Source organism: Entelurus aequoreus, linkage group LG07 (assembly GCF_033978785.1).
Source record: "Entelurus aequoreus isolate RoL-2023_Sb linkage group LG07, RoL_Eaeq_v1.1, whole genome shotgun sequence".
Classification (NCBI taxonomy): domain Eukaryota; kingdom Metazoa; phylum Chordata; class Actinopteri; order Syngnathiformes; family Syngnathidae; genus Entelurus; species Entelurus aequoreus.
This window is the reverse complement of record NC_084737.1, coordinates 16,263,818-16,276,009: the sequence shown is the minus strand read 5'-3', so window position 1 is coordinate 16,276,009 and position 12,192 is coordinate 16,263,818. Positions and strand designations below refer to the sequence as shown.

General features: G+C 37.0%; 1 protein-coding gene across 4 annotated transcripts in view; it reads right to left on the bottom strand.

Annotated features, from left to right (window-relative positions):
• Window positions 1-10,372, bottom strand: part of LOC133652973 (uncharacterized) — a 76,694-nt gene extending 66,322 nt beyond the window's left edge. The window contains exon 1 of one of the 4 annotated variants that reach the window (XM_062051941.1): window positions 10,243-10,372. The gene's annotated coding sequence lies outside the window, so the exon portion shown is untranslated. Of the gene's footprint in view, window positions 1-5,373; window positions 5,406-10,242 lie in introns of those variants that run through there. The other 3 variants (XM_062051944.1, XM_062051943.1, XM_062051942.1) reach the window with 3 other exon arrangements.
• Between the last annotated feature and the right edge of the window lie 1,820 nt (window positions 10,373-12,192).

Here is a 12,192-nt window from a genome sequence, read left to right as displayed (position 1 = left end):
ACTATTATTATTTTAATTATTATTATTATTATGAATATTATTTTTCTTACAAATATTATTATTCTTATGAATATTATTCATATTTTTTTATTATTATGATTATTATTATTACTATGATTATTATGATTATTACTATGATGATGATTATTATAATTTTAATGATTATTATTATTACTATTATTTATATTATTATAACTATGATTACATTATTGTTAATATGATAATTATTATTATCATTACTCAAATTATTATTATTATCACGTTTATTATTATAATTACTATGATTATTATTATTACAATTATTTGTATTATTAATATGATGATTATTATTATTACTATGATTATTATTATTATTATTACTGCGATTATTATTATTACTATGATTATTATTAATATTATTACTATGATTATTATTATTTTTACGATTATTATTATATTATTACTATGATTATTATTAGTATAACTGATTATTATTATTATTACTATGATTATTATTACTACAATTATTATTTGTATTACTAAGATTATCATTATTATTATTACTATAATTAAAATAATTATCTTCATGATTATTATTATTATTATACATATTATTATTACTTCACATATTATTATTATTATTACTATGATTATTATTATTACTACTATGATTATTATTATTATTATTAATATTATTATTTGTATTACTGCTATGATTATTATTATTATTATTACTATGATTATTAGTATTACGATTATTATTATTATTACTACAATCATTATTATGATTAATATTATTGTTATTACTATGAATATTATTATAATTATTATTACTATAATTAGTATTATTATTATGGTGATTATTATCATAATGATTATGATTATTATTATTACTATGATGATTATTATTATTACTATGATTATTTATATTATTTTTATGATTATTGTTATTACTCTAATTATTATTATTATTGTTACTACGATTGTTATGAAGTGAAGGTCGTGTGGTGATGACAGGTCATGATGATGTAAGAAGCAGATTGCATGAAGACATTCCTTCTGCTCCTGACATCGACCATGTAGAAGTTATTTTGGACGTGGTCGTGTAGTTGTGTGTGTGTGTGTGTGTGTGTGTGTGTGTGTGTGTGTGTGTGTGTGTGTGTGTGTGTGTGTGTGTGTGTGTGTGTGTGTGTGTGTGTGTGTGTGTGTGTGTGTGTGTGTGTGTGTTTGTGTGTGTGTGTGTGTGTGCCTTGAAGTGCAAGAAATATTCCAAGAAGTGTTCTTTTGCGGTGGAGTATGTAGGTGTGGGAACACTGGGGTGAAGTCTGCGTCTTTAAGAAGGAGGATTTCACTTTTTTCTTCACAACAAACACCTTTGTGGGATTGTTCGCACACTTCAACAACAAAGTGTGCGTCTTTAAGAAGGAAGATTTCACCTTTCTTTACAACAAACACTTTTGTGGGATTGTTTGCACACTTCAACAACAAAATGTGCATATTTAAGAAGGAGGATGTCACCTTTCTTCACAACAAACACCTTTGTGGGATTGTTTAACAACAAAGTGTGTGTCTTTAAGAAGGAGGATGTCACCTTTCTTCACAACAAACACCTTTGTGGGACTGTTCAACCACAAAGTGTGTGTCTTTAATTAGGAGGATGTCACCTTTCTTCACAACAAACAACTTTTTGGGATTGTTTAACAACAAAGTGTGCGTCTTTAATTAGGAGGATGTCACCTTTCTTCACAACAAACACCTTTGTGGGATTGTTTAACAACAAAGTGTGCGTCTTTAATTAGGAGGATGTCACCTTTCTTCACAACAAACACCTTTGTGGGACTGTTCAACAACAAAGTGTGCATCTGTAAGAAGGAGGATGTCACCTTTCTTCACAACAAACACCTTTGTGGGATTGTTTAACCACAAAGTGTGTGTCTTTAAGAAGGAGGATGTCACCTTTCTGTACAACAAACACCTTTGTGGGATTGTTCAACAACAAAGTGTGTGTCTTTAAGAAGGAGGATGTCACCTTTCTTCACAACAAACACCTTTGTGGGATTGTTAACAACAAAGTGTGTGTCTTTAAGAAGGAGGATGTCACCTTTCTTCACAACAAACACCTTTGTGGGACTGTTCAACAACAAAGTGTGCGTCTGTAAGAAGGAGGATGTCACCTTTCTTCACAACAAACACCTTTGTGGGATTGTTTAACCACAAAGTGTGTGTCTTTAAGAAGGAGGATGTCACCTTTCTGTACAACAAACACCTTTGTGGGATTGTTCAACAACAAAGTGTGTGTCTTTAAGAAGGAGGATGTCACCTTTCTTCACAACAAACAACTTTTTGGGATTGTTTAACAAAAAAATTGTTGTCTTTAATTAGGAGGATGTCACCTTTCTTCACAACAAACACCTTTGTGGGATTGTTTAACAACAAAGTGTGCGTCTTTAATTAGGAGGATGTCACCTTTCTTCACAACAAACACCTTTGTGGGACTGTTCAACAACAAAGTGTGCGTCTGTAAGAAGGAGGATGTCACCTTTCTTCACAACAAACACCTTTGTGGGATTGTTTAACCACAAAGTGTGTGTCTTTAAGAAGGAGGATGTCACCTTTCTGTACAACAAACACCTTTGTGGGATTGTTTAACAACAAAGTGTGTGTCTGTAAGAAGGAGGATGTCACCTTTCTTCACAACAAACACCTTTGTGGGATTGTTTAACAACAAAGTGTGTGTCTTTAAGAAGGAGGATGTCACCTTTCTGTACAACAAACACCTTTGTGGGATTGTTCAACAACAAAGTGTGTGTCTTTAAGAAGGTGGATGTCACCTTTCTTCACAACAAACAACTTTTTGGGATTGTTTAACAACAAAGTGTGCGTCTTTAATTAGGAGGATGTCACCTTTCTTCAAAACAAACACCTTGTGGGACTGTTCAACAACAAAGTGTGCGTCTGTAAGAAGGAGGATGTCACCTTTCTTCACAACAAACACCTTTGTGGGATTGTTTAACCACAAAGTGTGTGTCTTTAAGAAGGAGGATGTCACCTTTCTGTACAACAAACACCTTTGTGGGATTGTTCAACAACAAAGTGTGTGTCTTTAAGAAGGAGGATGTCACCTTTCTTCACAACAAACAACTTTTTGGGATTGTTTAACAAAAAAATTGTTGTCTTTAATTAGGAGGATGTCACCTTTCTTCACAACAAACACTTTTGTGGGATTGTTTAACAACAAAGTGTGCGTCTTTAATTAGGAGGATGTCACCTTTCTTCACAACAAACACCTTTGTGGGACTGTTCAACAACAAAGTGTGCGTCTGTAAGAAGGAGGATGTCACCTTTCTTCACAACAAACACCTTTGTGGGATTGTTTAACCACAAAGTGTGTGTCTTTAAGAAGGAGGATGTCACCTTTCTGTACAACAAACACCTTTGTGGGATTGTTTAACAACAAAGTGTGTGTCTGTAAGAAAGAGGATGTCACCTTTCTTCACAACAAACACCTTTGTGGGATTGTTTAACAACAAAGTGTGTGTCTTTAAGAAGGAGGATGTCACCTTTCTGTACAACAAACACCTTTGTGGGATTGTTCAACAACAAAGTGTGTGTCTTTAAGAAGGTGGATGTCACCTTTCTTCACAACAAACAACTTTTTGGGATTGTTTAACAACAAAGTGTGCGTCTTTAATTAGGAGGATGTCACCTTTCTTCACAACAAACACCTTTGTGGGACTGTTCAACAACAAAGTGTGTGTCTTTAAGAAGGAGGATGTCACCTTTCTTCACAACAAACAACTTTTTGGGATTGTTTAACAAAAAAATTGTTGTCTTTAATTAGGAGGATGTCACCTTTCTTCACAACAAACACCTTTGTGGGATTGTTTAACAACAAAGTGTGCGTCTTTAATTAGGAGGATGTCACCTTTCTTCACAACAAACACCTTTGTGGGACTGTTCAACAACAAAGTGTGCGTCTGTAAGAAGGAGGATGTCACCTTTCTTCACAACAAACACCTTTGTGGGATTGTTTAACCACAAAGTGTGTGTCTTTAAGAAGGAGGATGTCACCTTTCTGTACAACAAACACCTTTGTGGGATTGTTCAACAACAAAGTGTGTGTCTTTAAGAAGGAGGATGTCACCTTTCTTCACAACAAACACCTTTGTGGGATTGTTTAACAACAAAGTGTGCGTCTTTAATTAGGAGGATGTCACCTTTCTTCACAACAAACACCTTTGTGGGATTGTTTAACAACAAAGTGTGCGTCTGTAAGAAGGAGGATGTCACCTTTCTGTACAACAAACACCTTTGTGGGATTGTTCAACAACAAAGTGTGTGTCTTTAAGAAGGAGGATGTCACCTTTCTGTACAACAAACACCTTTGTGGGATTGTTCAACAACAAAGTGTGTGTCTTTAAGAAGGAGGATGTCACCTTTCTTCACAACAAACAACTTTTTGGGATTGTTTAACAACAAAGTGTGCGTCTTTAATTAGGAGGATGTCACCTTTCTTCACAACAAACACCTTTGTGGGATTGTTCAACAACAAAGTGTGTGTCTTTAAGAAGGAGGATGTCACCTTTCTTCACAACAAACAACTTTTTGGGATTGTTTAACAACAAAGTGTGCGTCTTTAATTAGGAGGATGTCACCTTTCTTCACAACAAACACCTTTGTGGGACTGTTCAACCACAAAGTGTGTGTCTTTAAGAAGGAGGATGTCACCTTTCTTCACAACAAACACCTTTGTGGGATTGTTCAACAACAAAGTTTGCGTCTTTAATTAGGAGGATGTCACCTTTCTTCACAACAAACACCTTTGTGGGGTTGTTCAACAACAAAGTGTGCGTCTTTAAGAAGGAGGATGTCACCTTTCTTCACAACAAACACCTTTGTGGGATTGTTCAACAACAAAGTGTGTGTCTTTAAGAAGGAGGATGTCACCTTTCTTCACAACAAACAACTTTTTGGGATTGTTTAACAACAAAGTGTGCGTCTTTAATTAGGAGGATGTCACCTTTCTTCACAACAAACACCTTTGTGGGACTGTTCAACAACAAAGTGTGCGTCTGTAAGAAGGAGGATGTCACCTTTCTGTACAACAAACACCTTTGTGGGATTGTTTAACCACAAAGTGTGTGTCTTTAAGAAGGAGAATGTCACCTTTCTTCACAACAAACACCTTTGTGGGATTGTTTAACCACAAAGTGTGTGTCTTTAAGAAGGAGGATGTCACCTTTCTGTACAACAAACACCTTTGTGGGATTGTTCAACAACAAAGTGTGTGTCTTTAAGAAGGAGGATGTCACCTTTCTTCACAACAAACACCTTTGTGGGATGGTTTGCACACTTTAACAACAAAGTGTGGATCTTTAAGAAGGATGATGTCACCTTTCTTCACAACAAACACCGTTGTGGGATTGTTCAACAACAAAAAGTGTATCTTTTCAACGCGGGCTCCCATCATGATCATGTCTTTACTTGAGAGAGCTCCTGGTGAAAAGATCTTGTCACTTTTGAGGAGGGTAACTGATCTTCTCTCGAGAGTTTGGGTCAAAGGTCACAACACTCTGGAGCGTGTGCCGCACGGCCTCCTGCTCCATGTGTGCCTCTGCAAAAGTAGACCTCTTGAAGGGTTAGAACCGTACACGACTTTGTATTAGAACTGTTGTAATTCTTATCTTCCATGTGGAGTCTGCTGACAGATATAAGTGACAACCATACACTACTTTGTATTAGAAATTGCAACAGCGGGGGATGCATGTGCATGTACGAGCCAGTCTGCCCCACAACAAGAGGAAAAAGGAAAGGAAGGAGCTTATTGACTACAATGCAAAGCACTTTGGGTACATTTCTACCATATATGGTTAATCCGCTGACGCCACACTTGGGGAAAATGTCACAAAAGGTGCCTTTAGGACAGCAGCAATAGAATCAAAACTGTGTTCCTTTTGGAGTTTGTGGGTTGTTGAGTAGATCCAAATACACTTTAGTAGTCCCAACAGTGTAACAACCTTGTAACAACTGTCTAAAAACCTTACAATAACTGTGTAACAACACTGTAACAACATTGTAACAACTGTGTAACCTATGTAGTAACAGCATCGTAAATGTTACAACATTGAAACGACTGTGTAACAACATTGTAAGTTAACAGCTGTGTAACAACAGTGTAACAACAGTGTAACAACATTGTAACAACTGTGTAACAACTGTAAGACAACTTGCAACAACTGTGTAACAACAATGTAACAACATTGTAACAACTGTGTAACTTATATAGTAAGAGCATTGTAACAACTGTGTAACTTATATAGTAAGAGCATTGTAACAACTGTGTAACTTATATAGTAACAGCATTGTAACTGTTACAACATTGAAACAACTGTGTAACAACATTGCAACAACTGTGTAACAACATTGCAACAACAGTTGTACACTGTGTACCCACTGTGTAACAACAGTGTAACAGCAGTGTAACAACAATGTACCAACATTGTAATCACAGTGTAACAACATTGTAACAACTGTGCAACAACTGTAAGACAACTTGCAACAACTGTGTAACAACAATGTAACAACATTGTAACAACTGTGTAACTTATATAGTAACAGCATTGTGACAATTGTGTAACTTATATAGTAACAGCATTGTAACAGTTACAACATTGAAACAACTGTGTAACAACATTGCAACAACTGTGTACCAACATTGCAACCGCAGTGTAACAACAATGTACCACCATTGTAATCACAGTGTAACAACTGTTTAAAACATTGTAAAAACTGTGTAACATTGCAACAACATTGTAAGTGTTATAATTACGTAACACATGTGTAACAACAGTGTAACAGCAGTGTAAGTGTTACAACTGTGTAACAGCTGTGTAACAACATTGTAAAAACTAACAACACTGCAGCAACATTGTGTTACAATTGTGTACCCACTGTGTAACAACAGTGTAACAGCAGTGTAACAGCTGTGTAACGATAATGTACCAACATTGTCATTACAGTGTAACAACTGTGTAAAACATTGTAAAAACTGTAACATTGCAACAACACTGTAAGTGTTACAATTATGTAAAAACTGTGTAAAAACAGTGTAACAGCAGTGTAACAACGTTGTAACAGCTGTGTAACAACAATGTACCAACATTGTAATTCCAGTGTAACAACTGTGTACAACATTGTAAAAATAGTGTAACATTGCAACATTGTAAGTGTTACAATTAAGTAACAACTGTGTATCAACAGTGTAACAGCAGTATAAGTGTTACAGCTGTGTAACAACTGTGTTACAACATTTTAAGTGCAACAACTGTGTAACTACAGTGTAACAACTGTGTAAAACATTCTAAAAACTGTGTAACAATATTGTAAGTGTTACAATTGTGTACCCACTGTGTAACAACAGTGTAACAACAGTGTAACAACATTGTAACAGCTGTGTAACAATAATGTACCAACATTGTAATTACAGTGTAAAAACTGTGTACAACATTGTAAAAACTGTGTAACATCGCAACAACATTGTAACAGTGTAACAGCAGTGTAAGTGTTACAACTGTGTAACAACATTGTAAGTGTTACAACTGTGTTAAAACAGTGTAACAACTGTGTAACTCCAGTGTAATAACTGTGTACATCATTGTAAAAACGGTGTTACAACTGTGTTAAAACAGTGTAACAACTGTGTAACAACAGTGTAACAGCAGTGTAACAACGTTGTAACAGCTGTGTAAAAACAATGTACCAACATTGTAAAAACAATGTATCAACATTGTAAAAACAATGTACCAACATTGTAATTACAGTGTAACGAATGTGTACAACATTGTAAAAACGGTGTAATATTGCAACAATATTGTAAGTGTTACAATTATGTAACAACTGTGTACCAACAGTGTAACAGCAGTATAAGTGTTACAACTGTGTAACAACTGTGTAACTACAGTGTAACTACAGTGTAACAACGGTTTCAAACATTGTAAAAACGGTGTACCAACATTGCAACAACATTTTAAGTGTTACAATTGTGTACCCACTGTGTAAAAATAGTGTAACAGCGGTGTAACAACATTGTAACAGCTGTCTAACAATAATGTACCAACATTGTAATTACAGTGTAACAACTGTGTACACCATTTTAAAAACTGTGTAACATTGTAACAACATTGTAACAACATTGTAACAACATTGTAAGTGTTACAATGATGTAACAACAGCGTAACAACAGCATAACAACCAGGGCCGGCCTGTGGCATAGGCCGTATAGGCAAATGCTAAGGGCGCCGTCCATCAGGGGGCGCCACGCCAGTGCCACAAATGTTGGAGGAAAAAAAACAAAGAGAAAAGAAGAGGAGAAACGAGAAAAAGACAGAGGTAGCAGGTAGGAAACGTTAGCCTACATGAAATTATTTGTCTGTTACAGAATGTGATAGAAACCTGGCTTTTTAGCATTAAGCTAATGTTACATGATTCGGCAATTGCTAATCAATAAATAGCTAGTTCTGTTTTAACGTCGGGTTAATATTGGGGGGGGGGGGGGGGCTAAATTGTTATGGAAAATAATAATGTAACGTTAGGTAATTACAGTACTCCCTGGTGTACAGTAATTTGTAAGTCATTCTAGTTAATGCAATATTAAAAAGCACAAATAGAGAACTCTGTTGGATCTCCTTTTTTTGTAATATAGTTGTTCAAGTCCTACTGGTTTGATATCTTGTTTTGTGCAGTGTCTTATTTATATTGTATTTTTAACTTATTTTATGCAACTTGTTGACACGTTTTATTTTGGGTTTATGTATATAAAAAATATTGTATTTCATATATTCAGTTTTTATTTTTTGTATTCATTTATTTATCCATTTTTTTTTTATCTTGTTAACTATTCTGATTGTTAATTTGCTTTCTTTAAGTAAAAAAAAAGTCAAAGACAAAGCTATTCGGTTTCTTGTGAGTACATACACTTCACTGCCGATGTGGGGGGGCGCCACCTAAAATCTTGCCTAGGGCGCCAGATTGGTTAGGGCCGGGCCTGATAACAACAATGTAACAACAATGTAACAGCAATGTAACAACATTGTAACCACAGTGTAACATTGTTAAAACTGCGTAACATTGAAACAACATTGTAAGTGTTACAACTGTGTTCCCAGGGTGTAACAACAGTGTAACATACATTTAACAACATTGTAATAGCTGTGTAACAACAATGTAGCAACTTTATAATTACAGTGTAACAACTGTGTACAACATTGTAAAAACTGTAACATTGCAACATTGTGAGGGTTACAATGATGTAACAAGTGTGTAACATCGGTGTCACAGCAGTGCAACAACGTAACAACCGTGTAATGACAGTGTAGCAACATTGTAGCAACAGCGTAACAACATTGTAACAACATTGTAACAACAATGTAAAAAGTGTGTAACAACATTGCAACAACATTGTAAGTGTTACAACAGTGTTACACCAGTGTAACAACATAACAACCCTACGGTGCGTGTCTATGTTGTCTCCAATCCCAAATATGTTCAGCTGTAAAATACAATCTTCACATTGTGTAACAACGCAAAACATTGTTACACCCCCAGGACCCCCTACCGACCCCCTACCGACTATAGCCCTGACCCCCAGTCCCGGTCCTCCTCTCGGGCCCCTTGATATCTCTGCACCACGGCTATTTCAGCCCACTGCTCTAATTCTCAAAGTCCTGATCAGCCTGACTGATGCACTGCCACACTCTCTCTCTCTCTCTCTCTCTCTCTCTCTCTCTCTCTCTCTCTCTCTCTCTCTCTCTCTCTCTCTCTCTCTCTCTCTCTCTCTCTCTCTCTCTCTCTCTCTCTCTCTCTCTCTCTCTCGGATCAGTCACACTCACCCTCTTGTTCACACTCTCTTGGTTATTCACCACCACGCACCTACAGACACACACACACACACACACGCACACGCACACAACAAAGCACACGCACGTATACACGTTCCCACGCATGCACACGCACAAACATTCAAAATTTGTGACACACATGCACTGCCTCAGTCTTACACACACACACACACACACACACACACACACACACAAACACACACATGCCTTCAAAGTTTGTGACACATGCGCTGCCTCAGTCTTACACACACACACACACACACACACACACACACACACACACACACACACACACACACACACACACACACACACACACACACACACACAGAGAAGAAGAGGAAGTAGGGCGTGACAGGTGACATACCTGGCCAGGTGTCTAAGTGTTGCTCCCTCTGGAGAGTTTCATTGCAGCACTTTGGCAGCAGCACATCAAAATATCCACTTTGCCTCTTTAACACTCAGCCAGTCTTCTCTTCATCCTCCTTCTCTCTCTCTATAAACCCTCTTTGCTCCCTCGCTTGATTGCCCTCTCTCTCTCTCCCTAGCTCCCTCGCTCGCCCTCTCTCTCTCTCGCTCTCTCTCTCTCTCTTTCCCTGCCAGAGGATTCTCTCTCTCTATCTCACTTGATCTCAACACCCTCCCTCTCCTCACTCCTGCCTTATTCAGAGCAAGTGACACTTTCTGACTTCCTGCTGCTGCTTCCTGCCAAGGCCACTATAATTCTACCTGCTATGGCAACTATAATTCTACCTGCTATGGCCACTATAATTCTACCTGCTATGGCAACTATAATTCTATCTGCTATGGTCACTATAATTCTACCTGCTATGGCCACTATAATTCTACCTGCTACCGCCACTATAATTCTACCTGCTATAGCCACTATAATTCTACCTGCTACGGCCACTATATTTCTACCTGCTATGGCCACTATAATTCTACCTGCTATGGTCACTATAATTCTACCTGCTATGGCCACTATAACTCTACCTGTTATGGTCAATATAATTCTACCTGCCAAGGCCAATATAATTCTACCTGTTATGGTCACTATAATTCTACCTGTTATGGTCACTATAATTCTACCTGCCAAGGCCACTATAATTCTACCTGCTATGGCCACTATAATTCTACCTACTATGGTCACTATAATTCTACCTGCTATGAACACTATAATTCTACCTGCTATGGCCACTATATTTCTACCTGTTATGGTCACTATAATTCTACCTGCCAAGGCCACTATAATTCTACCTGCTATGGCCACGATAATTCTACCTACTATGGTCACTATAATTCTACCTGCTATGAACACTATAATTCTACCTGCTATGGCCACTATAATTCTACCTGCTATGGCCATTATAATTCTACCTGTTATGGCCACTATAATTCTACCTGCCAAGGCCACAATAATTCTACCTGCTATGGCCATCTATAATTCTACCTGCTATGGCAACTATAATTCTACCTGCTATGGCCACTATAATTCTACCTGCTATGGCAACTATAATTCTACCTGCCAAGGCCACTATAATTCTACCTGCTATGGCCATCTATAATTCTACCTGCTATGGCAACTATAATTCTACCTGCTATGGCCACTATAATTCTACCTGCCAAGGCCACTATAATTCTACCTGCTATGGCCATCTATAATTCTACCTGCTATGGCAACTATAATTCTTAAATACTAGCTAAATACTACTCAAATCTCATCCGCCTCAACAAAAACGATCCTAAATTTCTGTTTAGTACAGTAGCATCGCTAACCCAACAAGGGACTCCTCCCAGTAGCTCCACCCACTCGGCAGATGATTTTATGAATTTCTTTAATAAGAAAATTGAACTCATTAGAAAGGAGATTAAAGACAATGCATCCCAGCTACAACTGGGCTCTATTAACACAGATACGAATGTATATACGACGGACACTGCCCTCCAAAATAGTCTCTCTATTTTTGATGAAATAACATTAGAGGAATTATTACAGCGTGTAAGTGGGATAAAACAAACAACATGTTTACTTGACCCACTTCCTGGGAAACTTATCAAGGAACTGTTTGTATTATTAGGTCCATCAGTGTTAAATATTATAAACTTATCACTTTCCTCCGGCACTGTTCCCCTAGCATTCAAAAAAGCGGTTATTCATCCTCTGCTCAAAAGACCTAACCTCGATCCTGACCTCATGGTAATCTACCGACCGGTCTCCCACCTTCCGTTTATTTCCAAAATTCTCGAAAAAACTGTCGCACAGCAGCTAAATGAACACTTAGTGACTAACAATCTCTGTGAACCTTTTCAGTCCGGT